Source organism: Ailuropoda melanoleuca, chromosome 3 (genome assembly GCF_002007445.2).
Source record: "Ailuropoda melanoleuca isolate Jingjing chromosome 3, ASM200744v2, whole genome shotgun sequence".
NCBI classification, from domain to species: domain Eukaryota; kingdom Metazoa; phylum Chordata; class Mammalia; order Carnivora; family Ursidae; genus Ailuropoda; species Ailuropoda melanoleuca.
In genome coordinates this window covers 36,822,420-36,838,332 of record NC_048220.1, presented here as the reverse complement: position 1 = coordinate 36,838,332, position 15,913 = coordinate 36,822,420, and the positions used below count along the sequence as shown (strand labels likewise).

The following is a 15,913-nucleotide window of genomic DNA, read 5'->3' as shown; positions in this document are numbered from 1 at the left end:
CTTATACTGATTGATCACTCTTGTGTGAATTATCTGTTCCTATCCTTTGCCCATTTGAAAAATAGTCTTTTTTAAGTTGATTTGTATGATTCTGAGAAATTTACTCTAGGGATATTGGATTTTAAGTACGTTGCATGTGTTTTCTCTTAGTATGTGATTTGTTGTTTAATTTGTGTGTGTGTGGGTGTGTGGTATCCCTTGTTGCCTATGCACCTAATTTTATTTTTTTATTTATCATTTTTTTAAAGGATTGTATTTATTTGCGAGACAGAGAGAGAGAGAGAATGAGCAGTGGGGAGGGGCAGAGGGAGAGAGAGAGACAAACATACTACACACTAAGCAGGAAGCCCGACGTGGGTCTCGATTCTGGGACCTGGGCATCATTACCTGAGCCGAAGACAGACAATTAACCCACTGAGCCACCCAGGAGCCCCATAAACACCTAATTTTAATGTGGTCAAATTTTTTTTTGAAGTTGTAAAAGTTTTATTTTTCATTCTTATACCTTTAATAACCATTGATTTAAATATATGATGCTGTGAGATGAGGCCTGATTTATTGTTCCTCATTTATTGAGACCTAATTTACTGTCCCATATGGAGAACTAATTGGGATACTACACCCTTTCTTCCACAGATTTGTGAAGCTTTCTCTGCTATACATAAAGTTCTTATCGGCACTGGACTTGTTAATCTACTCCCTTTATCTATTTGTCTGGCACACTGATTTATCTTAAGTTTAATGTCTGAGAGGATCATCTTTCTCTCTTTTTTCTTCTTCTTCAAAAATTTAGATACTCTTGCTTTTTATTCTTGTTTCTCCTCTTCTATATGTATTTTAGGATCCACTATGAGTTCAGTGAAAATATGTATGGGGATTTCGCCTGGAGTTTGCATTGAATTTATAGGTTAGTTTGGGGGAGAATTGACCTCTTTATTTTTTGGGGTCTATATATTCATGAAATGATGTATCCTTTCATTTACTTAGTGTCCTTGCTCCCCTCATATTCAAAAGGAAGACTAATAATAGTACTTACCTCAAAGTTTTTGGGGGGATTGAGGGTGTTAACTCACAAAGTGTAACTTAGGATAGTGTGTAGCACGTGGTAAGCATTCAATATTATCATGTGGTCCTGGGATTTTAGGAGATCACTAAATAATTCTTTTTGTTCCCAAATTGCTCTATTGGAGATACATAAATGGTGAATAAAATATCACCTTTACTATTGGCAAAAGTGGCTAGGGAATGTTGCTCTAGATTGAAGATTTTTTTTCATAATAATTTTTTATTATGTTATGTTAGTCACCATACACTACATCCCTAGTTTTTGATGTAAAGTTCCATGATTCATTACTTGCGTATAACACATTTTTAAGATGCTATTAGGTGATGTTGGGGCTGCTCTGCTGGTCCCCTAAGCCACACTTAAGTAGGACTCTACTTGCTCTCTACTCATTAAAACAAATAATATCTTTGACAGATGCTACCTTTGCTAAGTAGTTTAATAGTGATCCAATTCAGCAAGATTTAGTAACACTATTGTGAACATTGTCCCGGAGAAGGAAAAATAAAGACAAGATAGGCACAGCTCTCGGAGTGAAATAACAAGTTTGATAGGTAATGTTACAGAATAGTGGTAATTGTATCTGATTGCTGTAAGAAGCACCAAAGAACAACACTAATAAGCCTAAATAAAACAAATATATTATACATAATGTAATTATATATAATATGTATATATAGTTAATATGTGTAATTACATTACATATGTAATTATGACAAAGAAAGTCCAGAATTCAACTTCTATAAAATCATCTTTTATTTGAAAGAATATAAAGCATATAAAGCAATATATAGCAAGAACATATAACATATAAAAAATATAAAGCAATGAAAAAAAGACAAAATTATACGGTATGTAGATGGAACCCATTACATTACATTACGTACATCATTAGATTTGTTAAAGCAATTCAACAGTCATTTTTTTGGTCAGAGGCTTTTGTACCTTAAGCTATACACAGAAGTAACTGGGGTGTGAAAAACACACATTTATTAGAGTGTGTGTTTGAGTCCGAGCACCTTGAAGTTTTTCCAGCTTCCAATATAGGAAGGAGAATTTCGAGATTTGGCTAACATCCTGGTGCTGGTTTGCATCACTCAAAGTGAAGAAAAGTAAGTATATGAAATGTCATGGTTTGGGAATATCAGTCTTACAGGCCGGGTGACTTGTGTTGTAATGAATCATATTGCCAACGGAAGTGTAACCACATATGCTTGATTAAGACTGGATTGAGACCTGGATAACTGGATTCCACATCATAGGAGTCAAGTCCATCATCATCAAGTCCATTCACCCCCCCCCTTTTTTTTCCCCTGCACGTATCCAGGCTAAGTTTGTAATAATACAGGTTTCCTGTTGACTCAAGCATGAGGGCAGATTCTTTCTGTTTTGTTTTGAGAAAATATGAATAAGGCTCCCAAGAGACATTATTTGTATAAACAACATTCCTATCTTTCTACTTTCACCTTTTTGGTTTCTCCTAGCATCAAAGGATTGGAAGGCCCAAGGGTAGGACAGGGCTTGGATAACATCAAGCTTGTTTTTTCTATATCTTGGTTTGGCAATGGAATAATATCCCATTAAGAAGAAAGTCTGAGAATATCTTTGTTGACAGGATACCCTCCTATTCCTATCTTAAGGACATACACATTTCAGTAGATATAAAGTAATTTTGGGTAAATTCATCCATCTGCCCATTTTTTTTAAAGATTTTATTTATTTATTTGACAGAGATAGAGACAGCCAGAGAGAGAGGGAACACAAGCAGGGGGAGGGAGAGGAAGAAGCAGGCTCATAGCGGAGGAGCCTGATGTGGGGCTCGATCCCAGAACGCCGGGATCACGCTCTGAGCTGAAGGCAGATGCTTAACAACTGCGCCCCCCAGGCGCCCCCCATCTGCCCATTTTTAAAATCTTTTTTCCTTTCATCTAGCCATTTATTCAACAGCAGCTTTCCAGATACCAGGCACTGTGATCAAAATATAAAAGTGCTTTAGTCCTTGAGCCCAGGGAGTTTTCATTCTAGTGGGAGAGACAAACATTCAAAGCAACAGTTATAATATGGTAAGATACATGCCATTATGAAGGTATTATGGAAACTAATGCATAGGAGACCCTTTACCTGTAGGTTAGTACGATAATAATGTGCCAGGCATTCAGAGTTTCAGATTAGCTGAAGTGTAGCTCTAGATTGCCTGGATTTAAATCCCATCCCTTCTCCTTTGTAATTGTGTGGCTACAGACAAGTTAGGTGACTAGTGTGTGCCTTGATTTCATCATTTGTGAAGTGGAGATAATAATTATACTTCTTGCATAAGGCTGATACCAAGATAAAACAAGTTAATATATGTAAAGCACTAGAATTAGTAATATTTAACAGTATTTACATAAACTATACAAATGTTAATTATAATTATCACCCCTTATTTTCAAAATAGACTTAACATTCCATTAGAGCAGTAGTCTCCAAAGATAATCCATTGGGAGCAGGAAGAAAATACTAGAAATTCTTTCCTATTTATTTATAGATAATTTATTTATTTATTTGACAGAGAGAGAGAGAGAGATAGAGGAAGACAGAGAGCACAAGCGAAGTGAATGGCAGAGGGAGAGGGAGAAGCAGGTTCCTCACCGAGTAGGAAGCCTGACGCAGGGCTCAATCCCAGGACCCTGGGATCATGACTTGAGCTAAAGGCAGACACTTAATCACCACCCAGCCACCCAGGTGCCCCATCTTTCCTATTCATTTTTATTATCCCTTTTCAATTTCTATTTTTGTGTGTCGTATAATATGTATAATATATTAGTAGAGAAGTATGCATATATAGTTTATTAATCAACGAATAAACATGTATATAGATATTACGGTAAATGTTAATTTCTCTTAACTGGTACTCACTCAGAAGGTTAGAGATGATCATATTATTGAAGTATATGACACTTCTGTCTACAGAAGGGACTTGGAATTTATAATTCACAAAGCACCTTTGCATACATCGCCTCAAGTGCCAAGAATATACTGAGCATATTAGTAACTATGTGCTTTTCATCAGCTTCTGTTTCTTGCCACATCCAAGTGGACAAAAGTGAATGGTGCAGATACTGACATACCAGAGTAAATGACTTCAGGTCAGTCCTTACACCCTTGATGAGGCATTTGCTAGGCTTTGCAGGGCCTCGGAGAAGTTGTCTCGTATTTTGCTAGCCTACGTGCTCATCATGCACACTCAGCTATTGCATGGAAATACACAAGAAATACAAAAATCCGTTGGAGTATAAGTTGCACATATCATTGGTTAACATCTTCTCGAGTGTGATGGTTAATGAATGATCTTTTTTTGGTGTTTACTTTCTTGAGACTTTAAAAGTTCTATGAAGCAAGCATACAAAAACATTTACTATGTAAAGCAATCTGGTCTTCCTGTCTACATGACTCATTTTCAGATTTTTTTCCGTAAAAGAAACTGAAGACGCCACCAAAACAACAGCTGCTTAGCTATAAATTATAAAAACAAGCCTCTCTTGCAAAATTATTATTGAAGGGCTTTATTTAAAGCAATTTACAAATTCATGAAGGATTTCACTTAATACACTCACACTTGATATAGCTTTTGAGGGCATTTAGGGAAGGTCTGGGGATTACACGGGAGCAACCCCCTTTTCCTTCACTGATAATTTGAAGATCAATTTATGTAAACCAAAAGGAAAGCCATGTTTGCTAGAAATTCCATAAGCTCACTACTTATTTAATTGAAGTTCCATAAGACCCTGTTCCTTAAAAAGGAAAGCATCTCGGGTCAAAACAGAGTTATCATCAACTTCTCACCTACTAGAACGATAACACAGAAGAGATGGTGGTAATTAGTGGGAAACTTTGGGGCATACAAATTACTAGCTTTGGAAATTCTGTTCTCAGTTAAACAAAACAAAACAAAACCTATTCCCTTTACCAAAGCTCATTTTCCTAAATTGAGTTATTTTCTCCTTTGGTTTTATTTTTTATTTCTTGAATTTTAAGAGACAAAAATCCAAAGAATTTGCCTTAACTTAGAGTCTGCTCTGCATTTGATGATGACTCAGGCCTGCCTTGAGGAAGTCATTACCTCCTCCTTCCTCAGTTTCTCCATCTGCAAAACAAGGATAATAATGCCTACGTCACAAGCTTTCTGCGTGAGTTCATTGGCTAATGTTGGTGAAGCATTTCTAAAGATGGAATGTACTGATTATCATTAGTTTTGCTATACTTATTTATATGATTTGGGATAGACACTCTGAATTTTTTAATGAGAGTAAATAAACCTCAACTTTCTCTTCTTTTGATTGTATATGTGTGTCAATGTGATTTGGTCTTTTAAGATAAACAAATATTGTGAACGTCTGGTTAATTTGTTAATGGAGTATGACTTATGTTGAATGTTTAATTGACAGACTATTCCCTATGATATTCATAATAATCTCAAGTGTTGGGAAGCACAAAGAGGACTGTACTGTCTTCTTATATCTTTGCTGTTTTTTAATTTTCGAAGATCCAAATGTTTCCTCTTCTTGTACAAAACAAAAGAATGTTGGAAGTATGAATTTCAAATGCTACTTTACATGGGTATTTCCTTTGATAATTTCCAGATTTAGTAAATTTCTTCCTTTTTACCTGATGGGTTTCTTTTTTAAAGAATTTGAAAGCTGCAAAACTCACCAGTCATAGCCTATTATCAATGAATCGATATACGCTTAGTGAACATTTTCTTTCTACTAGTCCTGGTATAGGTAATGTGGGTTAGTTGATCTCAAAGTATAGTCTCAGGACCAACATCACCTGGGAACATGTTAGATAGGTAAATTTTGGACCTCGCCAAAGATCTCTGAATTAGGAACTCTGGGGAGGGAGTTTGGCAACCTGTGTTTAAAAAAAAATTTTTTTTTTTTAAAGATTTTATTTGTCAGCGAGAGAGCATGCACAAGCAGGGAGAGCAGCAGGCAGAGGGAGAAGCTGGCTCCTGCTGAGCAAGGAGCCTGATGTGGGACTGGATGCCAGGAACCCCTGGGATCATGATCTGAGCTGAAGGCAGACACTTAACTGCCTGAGCCACCCAGGCATCCCAGCAATCTGTGTTTTAACAAATCCTCTTGGTGATTCTGATATTTGGTGAAGTCCAAGTACTCCTCTGGAGGATACAAAGTTGGTTAGATTGTTTGTAACTTATAAACTGTCCACATCTGTGTTTGTTGCCAGCATTTGGATTGATACAGATGCCAGTGCACAGCTTCCAAATAAGTGCATCTATTTACTATTATATACTTGCACTTTGGGGTTTAGCTGAAGGAAGCACTCCGTATTATTACTTCCTGCACCTCTACTCTATAAGCAGGAGTAGGTGTTGCTGTCGCCCTGGGAATGTAAGATTCTACTACCTGAATTCAATTCTTCTAGGACTCATGATCAGTCCTACACTGTAGAGTTTAGACAAAGGCCCACATCTGTGCAGAAGGATATTTAAAGGCTTTGATGAAGGCAGCCCAGCGTTGGAGAGCAAGCCTGAAGTGGAATGGTGGCAACAGGAGGGGGTAGCCCTTGGTTTGTTCTTGTGCTTCTAGCTGTTTTTTTTTTTTTTTTTTTTTTTTACTATTTTTATTTTGTACTATAAACAACAACAACCAGTAACATACTGCTTTCCTTCACATTCATATGGATTTTACTGCTTTTACCTTTGAAGAAATAACCTGCAGAAAAATACTAGTAGTACCACATTGCAAAATCTGTAAATCCCAGAAGTCAACAGCTTGAAGACAACCCTTAGGGGCAGGGAAGGAAACACTTGTGAAAGAGGAGACAAGCACATACAAGGACAACTAGCTGAGGGAGACAACTGTTTCAATGCCACCTAAGACAGTAGGTACTTTTGTTCTCCTTCCACCCACTGCTACCATCTCAAAGGCCTGATTTGGTTTAAGGTCTGCAGAACTTTTTTCAAATGAGAGAAAAGATGGTTTGAGGAGAGGTACAACAGGAAAGGCTCAAGTATGAATAAGAATCATGCAAATTCCAAAGTCAGGGAAGAATCCACAGGGGACAGGACACCCAGAAAGGTCAATGTCACCCTACTTCGACAAATTGCCTCCATTGGACTCATGAAGGAGTCTCAAAAACATCTGAGGTTTCAAATCAGCATATAGACTGTGTCCCTACAAACCCTGTTGGGTTATTTTCCTGACTGGATGATGATAAGCTTATGCCTCGAAGCAACAGAGACAGATTCTGAGATTGCCAAAGTTAAAGTAAAGTAGAAATTGTGCTTCCTTTGAAATGAATTGGCTTCATAACTGCTTTTTCTCTTGATCTAGCAACTGCTTTTTTCCATTTTACTACAGGTTATCTATTGCCTTAAGCTCGAAATGAAAAGGTGAACTAGTTGGTGTACGGAGAAGTGAAGTCCTGAGAAGGCACCAAGTCTGGAAGTACAGTAGTCAGCACATGCTGTGCTCTCATAATAGCTTGACCTTCCTTCAGTCCCAAAAACCCATCCCTCAGGTTGGTCTGAAGTTCGTTTGCAGGCCTTGTGACTACTCACTATCACTCATAGTGGGAAAGAGTGAGGTTTTCAATATTGCACAGGAATGAAATGTCTGAGTTAAAAAAAAAAATCACAGTTGTTGGGGTTGGGCTAATTCCCCTAGCCCAGTTTTTGCAGGATGTGGTTGTGGCCGTGGGGCTCCTGCTGAGCTCTGAGACTGTTGAATGGGTAGGCACTGGAACCAGCACTGAGGTAGAGAATATGCAGTAGAAATCCTGGATATTAGGGCTCAGTGTCTGCAATGAAGAGCTGGCTGCCTCTCCTTGGCAGGAGGGAGCCTGGGGGGTTGGTGTGGAAGGCAGGATCTCAGACACATACCGCAGGAGCTGCTGGTCCACGAAGCCAAAGTTGGGGAAGCCCACGTTCCTCGTCTGCTTGATGTAATCGAAGGCATCCTTCAGGCAGAACTGCTTGCTCTTCATTAGGTAAGCCATGCAGATGGTGTGTGAATGGGAGAGCCCAGCCTCACAGTGAACCAGGATCTTGCTTCCCCTTTCTCTGACATAGTCCGTGAAGCCTATTGGTTATTGAAAGTAGGAGCTAATGTCAGCCATGTGATTGTCTTACACGGGTTACATTTGTACTGCAGGTGGGTCATGCAGGATTCCAAGTTCTGCTGTGAGACATTCAGCAGGGCTGTGATGTAGCGGTTGGCCAAGAACTCGCACTTGGATGCACAGTGGTCTCCTCCAAAGTGGAGCAACAGAAGGACTTCAACTGGGCCGCCCTGGTCATAAGCTGGCCTGTAGGTGATGTTGAGCACTGGTTTCCCACACTGGCTCACGAGAGGTTTCTTGGTTTTAACCTTCTCTTGTGAAATCGGTTTTCCATCCATGCAACACTCAGGATATTCTGAATAGAAACCCTCCTACCTCCTTTCCTACTCCTTTTGAGGAAGTAGACCCGCGAGCGCAGAAGGGCAGGCGAGAAGCAAGGAGCGCCGGACGCCCACGTCACTCTCTCCGCGCAGCCCCAGGTCCCGCACACGGCTTTCGACTGCAGCAGCTGCGCATGCGCACGCCGCCTCTTCCGGCAGCACGCAGTGTCGCTACCGCGCTGCCGTGTGTGACGCCGCTCCACCTAATCGAGGTTGGCGTGGATTATCGGGCTCTGGGTTTTTGGTCAGGCATTTTTGCTGGTTAGAGCTCTTGGATTATCTCAGCTGGATTCTGCCTTCCTGTGTGAATGAGATCTTTTTTGCCAGATGACGTGGCATTACCCTCAGGCCCACAAGTAAGTAGCTGCTATTCCGGTCCTGTCAGAGAAGGACCGTTCCAGAAGCTTTCTAGTAGCATTTCATCGGGCTGGTGGGGGTGTGGGATGTAAATGTCCACCTCGTCTGCCGATGCCCCTAAGTATGGGCTGTAACTATGACAGTATCCACCCTCCTGCCCTCTGTTCCTTTAGGGGCCACTCGTACCTGCTCCTGGCTCCTTCAGGTCGGTCTGTTGTCCGTGAAGTCAGACATTTCTCTTTGATGGTCTAGGATGACAAACACAAGATGTGTGTGTAGCACCAAACACATCCCTGACAGAAAAATGTGCCTGCTTTGGAGATACTCTGGAGACTACCACCGGCCCTGCAGCCGCTCAAGTCTCAGGACTCCAGTGAGCAGCTGGGATTAGTCCTTACAGCGATGAGAGCTCTTTGGAGGGAGGGTGAAATTTAGTTTCTGTTTCTCAAAGATGGATGAATTTATGGGAGTAACGCCTCTTTGGACGCTTGTCTTTGATATGGTGGAGGCCCCTCTAGTGCCGATCTCATCATCCCCTTCACTGGGGGGAGCTGGGCCTGTTCTGTCTGAATGTCTGAATATTGCTCTGCCTTAGACTGTGTCTTGACCAGGCTTAGTGCCACGTTCAAGGTCACTTAGGTGGGGAAAGAGGAGCTGGAATGGGTGTGTGTTTGCCCTTGGGGTGAGGATAAAACTTGTATTGTTGTTGAACAGGTCTCTGGTTGGGATATAACCTATTCCCCTGTACTTGGCCTTCGTTGTATCATAGGCCTGGGGCTTGCCCAAAGCTGACCTGGACCTTGGGATATCAGTTCCTCACCATCTAGCATTCTCAGCCTCTTTGGAGTACTCTGTCATGGGCTAGCTTGTCTGCAGGACACTAAGGTGTTAGCTACTAGTCATCGTCATTTGAGAGCCTGGGAATCTCTGGGTATGGAGGATGTTGCTGGACACTGACCCTTGGTTGAGGGTTGGGCCTTTGGTCTCATAGATCTCCTTGTCATTTAAGGAGCTTTCTGACTAATGACTGCTTAATTTAATTATAGTAGCTTTTAAATTATCATTAATAACATTCTTTAATCATGGTACCAGAGTTGTGGTCTCTTATGTTGGATATGTATCTCTTAGGCAACACTAACATAAATAATATATTATTCCACTTATATGAGGTACCTAAAGTAGTCAAATCGTAGACATAGAAAATATAATGGTGGTTGACAAGGCCTGGACAGAGCCAGGAGAGACTGTTTAATTGGTACAGAGTTTCAGTTTAGGATGATGAAGAGTTCTGCAGGTGGAAGCTGATAAGGGTACATAACAATGTGAACATACTTAATGTCACAGAGCTGTACACTTAAAAATGGTTAAGATGGTAAATTTTATTTTGTCTATTTACCACAATTTAAAAGCAAAACTGATATTGTTAGGATAACAGTTACTGTTAGCTGACAGGTGGCGCAATAGTGGCCATAGGGAGCATGAAGGGAGCTCTCTAGGTATGGGGAATGTTCTTAATCTGGGTGATGGTCCCATGGGTATGTTCAGTTCATGAAAATTCATCAAGCTGTAAACTGACATGCACTTGTGTCTGAATATTAAAGCGCAGAGTTACCATGGGAAAAAAAGAAAGCAGTGGCAAGTTTTAAAGCACATTATTTTTTGGTGTATTGCACTACTGAGTGCCATGTGCAAGGCACTCTCCCACCTACTTAAATCTATTACAACACTCTGAGGGAGGTGCTGCTTTATTAAAGGAAATTGAGGAATGGCGGTTTCTAAGGAAAGAGTAATCATTTACAAGTTTGTAGTATGAGATATCAAATATCTCAAATCTTCCAGGTATACATCTCTATGGATGCATTCTCTTGCCTATTCAGTTTAAAGTTTTTCAATCTTTAAAATAGAACTTGTAATTCTTAAATAGGACCTGGTGTTAAATTACATGTGTTTCAACCAGAAGGGAAAAAAAATATTCAGTTTAAACTAAGCATAAACTTTTTCACCCATGTAAATTTCAGGGTAAGCTGGGATCATAGGATGGGTGCTAGCTCTGGATAATTCAAAAGCAGTCATGATAGTCTTATTTTTTTTTTTTTATCTAAGTGATATTTAAAAATGTATGATCCCTTTAAAGTTTTTTAGACAGTGGAGCTCAAACTAGGAATTCATTTGGAAAAATGTACATTTAAAAATGTACACAGTGTACTATTTTGTATTAAAATATCCTTTTCCTTCTTCATCCCTATTTATTTTACAGGAAGGAGAAACATTCTGTTAAGTCTTTCCTTCTAGATTCTGCTTTCCTGTGTCTGTCTGCTGTCCCCACCCTTCTATTTCCATATTTCTCTGAGGCATGTTTGTCCTTCACTGCTTGGTTTTATCGAACTTGCAACAGTACCACATCTACCTTCAGCCTCAGCCACATCCACTTATCTCCGGCTGGCTGATCAGAACTCAGAGCAGCTGTGGGTGGGATCCTCCTGCAGTACAGAGAGGCATGTGCCCTGGCTCGCTGCTCTGGGCCTTGTTCTCTGTCATAGCCCATCAGATTTTTGAGACTGCATCTTGCCTCAGGGATTGGGCCTGGTTAAAATAAACTGTTCAGAGCCCTTTCACAGTTGTTATCTGGGGAGATTGGGAAAAAACGCAAGGAAGGACAGTCATTTTGGAAAAGATAAAGAAAAGCAGTACAGGAAATGGGAAGAGATAGGGGCAAAATTTAGTTCTTACCACAGCCAAACTGGTGCATCTTGCTATGTATCTTCTGAAATATCTCCTTTGACCAGCACTTTATAGGATGTCTGCTGGTAATTCCTACTTATTTCACAATCTTGAATTCAAGGGTGCCCATCAGAGAAGAATACAGTCTCTATTGAAAGACTCCCACATGAAGCCATTGTGCTATCCCCTAATTTTAGCTTGAATTCAGGCATGCTAACATATTTTAAATGGGGGATCTGTGTGCACCCTCACTGCATACAAGCCATTCTCCTGCTATGTGGAAACCTCCCATTTCTCTTCCCTACTGTGTCTTTGGTCAGCAGTTATAAACTCTTTCTCAGACAGCTGGTTGTATATTAAAGTCTATTTATAACAGTCAACGGACAACTGCTTGTTTATGGGGGAATCATGGCAATTTTTGCTTAGGAAGGACAATTGGGGCATTTCTTCTGTTGTGGAGCGGGTTCAGCCGCTGGACTCCACAAACATTGCCTCACTTGTCTTCTTACATTCTGTGGACTGAGGTTACCCTGGGTGCTAATGATGAATTCAAACCCGGCACAGACTGCTGGTTCTTCAGTCAAGGTTTTTGGGGGCTGGACAATGGAAAACATGAAACAATTATACTTTGTGAGGAACAAGGAAGTATAAAAGTACCCATAGTTGTGAGGAACAGCATACTGTACTCATTTGAGTACAGTTCATGAAAATGTAGATCCCTCCCCAACCCATACCCCCCCCACTCCCATGGCTCTACTTAAAATAAGACTATATAATAACTTGTTAGCGTTGGTACAAAACAAAATAAAATAAAAACTGTCTTTCTGGTAGGTCTTGAGGTGTTTTTTTGTCAGAATTTTTTTTTTTTTTTACTGGAATATAATACAAAACTGAAATCTGGATGTGAATGGGTAGTGAAATAAATATGTGAATGGGAAAAAATCTGGATTCATAGAGGATGTCTTAAATTATGATTTTTTAAATGAGCGCTAACTTTAATAGGATGACTTTACCCACTTCCCCAGTTTTTTTGATAATAGAGTGGTAATGATATTTAATTTTAAAATATCATGTATTCAGTTTTTAACATAAGAAAACAGAAAAAAATTAAAATGGGCTATATCTTGTTGTCAAATTAAAAAGAAACTGTCACTAGTATATAGTTAGAGGGGTCAGTTGGACAGCTTTAAACTAAACATGAAATGAAAGCTAAACATAACTGTTTGTGATTATCACCAGAAAAAAATTACCAGAAAAAATTGTGTGTGTGTATCTTACACACATGCAGATATATTCTGTATCCATGGAGAAGTTTTTATTTTTTTTTAAAGATTTTATTTATATGAGAGAGAGAGTATGGTAAAGTTTGAGGTGGAGGAGAGCAGAAGGGGCAGGGGGAGAGGGAGAAGCAGACTCCCAGCTGAGCAGGGAGCCCTCCATTACAGAACCCTGAGATCATGACCTTAGCTGAAGGCAGATGCTTAACTGGCTGAGCCATCCAGGAGCCCCTCCATGGAAAAGTTTTAAACAAGTTTATTTAAATATTAAAATGGACCTTGTCCATCTCCTTGTTAACTAAGTCTGATTTCAGTTTATTCCACATCATCTATAAAACTGAGTATATCTTATTCATTTTATTTTGTCTTTTCTAAAAGGTGATAATAATTACAATGAACATGAATTTGAGTGACTTTTTATGGTTAATAAGTTATATAATTTATAAATTAGGATTTCAAAATTCTGAGTCACTTTATTTTTCAAAGCAGTAAGTTATCCCTAAGTAACTACTTATCCCAGATTAGATGCTTTTGTTTAATGTAGTGACCTTTTTAAAAAAGATTTTATTTATTTATTTATCAGATTGAGAGAGAAAGAGAGAGAGAGAGAGCACGCACAAGCAGGGAGAGTGGCAGGCAAAGGGAGAAGCAGGCTCCCTGCTGAGCAAGGAGCCTGATGCGGGACTCCATCCCAGAACCCTGGGATCCTGACCTGAGCCGAGGCAGACGCTTAACTGACTGAGCCATTCAGGCTCCCAGTTTAGTAACTTTTTGAACCATTGTTAGACTCTTGTTTTCCTGTGTGTCTTTGCATGTGTGTGTTTGAAGGCCAGTTTGGACAAGAAGCAGGCTTGTGTTGCTGAAACGGTTTGCTCTTAATTCTGTATCTTTTGGAACTCCTTTCCAGAAACACCATGGTAAACCCTGTCCTTTATTTTCAGTATGGCTTCTTTGAGATTTGGTCTTTGTGCATTTTTCTTTCCATCTCTGCAGCAAAAGGTAAATTAATAATGAGGTGCACATGAATCAAGGCAAAGTCCTTTCAAGAGGAGACTGTATAGTAATATCAGGGTTTCAGTTCTTATATTCTTCTGGGATGCAGAACCATAAAAGCCTTCTCTAGAGGTTGGAATTGGTTTCCGGTTGTTCAGACAAGGTCATCATTCTCATTCCTGATTTTCACTAGAAGCAGAGGTGAAGGCTGAGCTACTTAAAGATTTTTCTTATGACCCATAGGTGTTAAACTGTCATAGATGGAGAGAGAAAACAGTCACTTCACCTCAAGAATCCTTTTTTGTGGATTTGTCAGTGGAAAGTCATGAAAGTTTTACGTTGACCTATGCCTCTGTGAGCTATTTGAGGTAGAGATAAATAAGTAAAATGGAAAGATAAAGATTTAAATAGGTTAAAAGAAGTATTTTCAGAATTATGTTCCATCTGTGCATATAGAATAAGAATAAGGGAGTAGTGAGTAGAAATAATAATGGTATATCATTTTAAGCAAAAACCTGGACATGCTAGTTTTGGGCCATGTGTTAATATGTTTTTACTGGTGAACCAATCAGTGTGGTTTTCTATTTAGCAGTTAGAAAGTCTGAGATTTTTAAAAACTGAACACTCTTTGAGCAATAAGAACCATGTAATAAATGTCTTCCACAGACTGTGTTATGTAACTTGTAGAAAAGAGAAGCTACTTCTCAAGGTCACTCAGTCCCCAAGATATAGGATGACCCTGTATGCAGAAGAATGCCTAAGAAACCAACAAAATTCCTGTCAGGCAGTTTTGGAACAGGGGAGGTCTGACAAGTTTTCCTTTCTTTATTCTTAAAAATCACTTATAGGATAGGTCCCCAGGAACAATGAATGGTGATTTTGAGCCTCCTTTTCCTCTATTCTTTTCTTTTCCCCTTTTTTGTGATTTCCCAAACTCACTAGAACAAAAGAATAGAACATGTTTTTACCAAAGCTTTCTAGGAAACTTTGGAAGGGTGAAAGGGAAGGTGGATCACTCAGGGAAGTCACTTAAGGTCATTGGTGACAGAGCAGAGAATGAGAGAGACAGGGAGAAGAGCAAACCCAGGACAAGAGCTGTAGGTGCTGCTAGATGGAGTAGGAATCCTGAGGAGCTCAGGGGATGGGGAAACCACTTGAGAATCTGTTCAGAAGCTGTGGGTGCCCCTAGTACCATTTAGTGCAGTTCTTCTCCATGCTGGCTTAGTTGGGCTAAGTTGGGCTTGGGGCCACCCCGACACAGTACATTAGAATCTGTAGGGAGGTTTGCTGTATTTAAAATTCCGTCTAGGGGTACCTGGGTGGCTCAGTTGGGTAAGCGTCTGACTCTTGATCTCAGCTCGGGTCATGATTTCAGGGTCTTGAGATCAAGCCCCCTGTTGGGCTCCGGGGTGAGTGTGGAGCCTGCTTGGGATTCTCTCTCTCTTTCTCCCTTTGCCCCTCCTCCCTGCTCTCTTTCTCTCAAAACACACACACACACACACACACACACACACACACACACAAAATCCTGTCCGCTGTAATATTAAAGTGCAGCTGTGAAATCAGCTTCTGATCAGGGAACTAACATCTAGGTTTTGAGGGAGTGACTGTTCAGAAAAGATATTGTAAATTCCAGCGTGGAAAGATTCTTAGGCATTAACCTTGGTTAACACTCCAGCTAATGCCTACTTCGTGGAGATGTTGGGAAGAGTATCCTTGTGGTTGAGCTCAGAGGTTTGGAATTAAATACACTGGGTTCAAATCCAGTTACCAGTTGTGTGTTCTTAGGCAGGTTGTTTTATTTCCTAAAGCCTCAGTTTCCTCATTTGTAAAATGGGGGCAGAAATACTTGTAAGGAGCATTTAGTTCTTTACCTGCCCTGAATATGCTACTTGACATATGGAAAGCATGCAAAAATTGTAGCTGCTCTCTTCCTCCCCTTCTCTTGTTATTGTTATGATATCTAATGCCTAACAAAATATGTAAAAGTCTAAATGTTAACTTCTTTCCGTTTCTTTTTTAAAAACAGATTTTATTTATTATTTTAGGGAGCATGT

General features: G+C 39.8%; 1 protein-coding gene and 1 pseudogene across 1 annotated transcript in view; one reads left to right on the top strand and one right to left on the bottom strand.

Moving 5' to 3' along the window:
* Nucleotides 1–15,913, top strand: part of ANKRD55 (ankyrin repeat domain 55) — a 697,933-nt gene that overhangs the window by 95,940 nt on the left and 586,080 nt on the right. The gene's annotated exons all lie outside the window — the stretch shown is intronic.
* LOC105241605 lies at nucleotides 7,631–11,410 on the bottom strand (annotated as a pseudogene).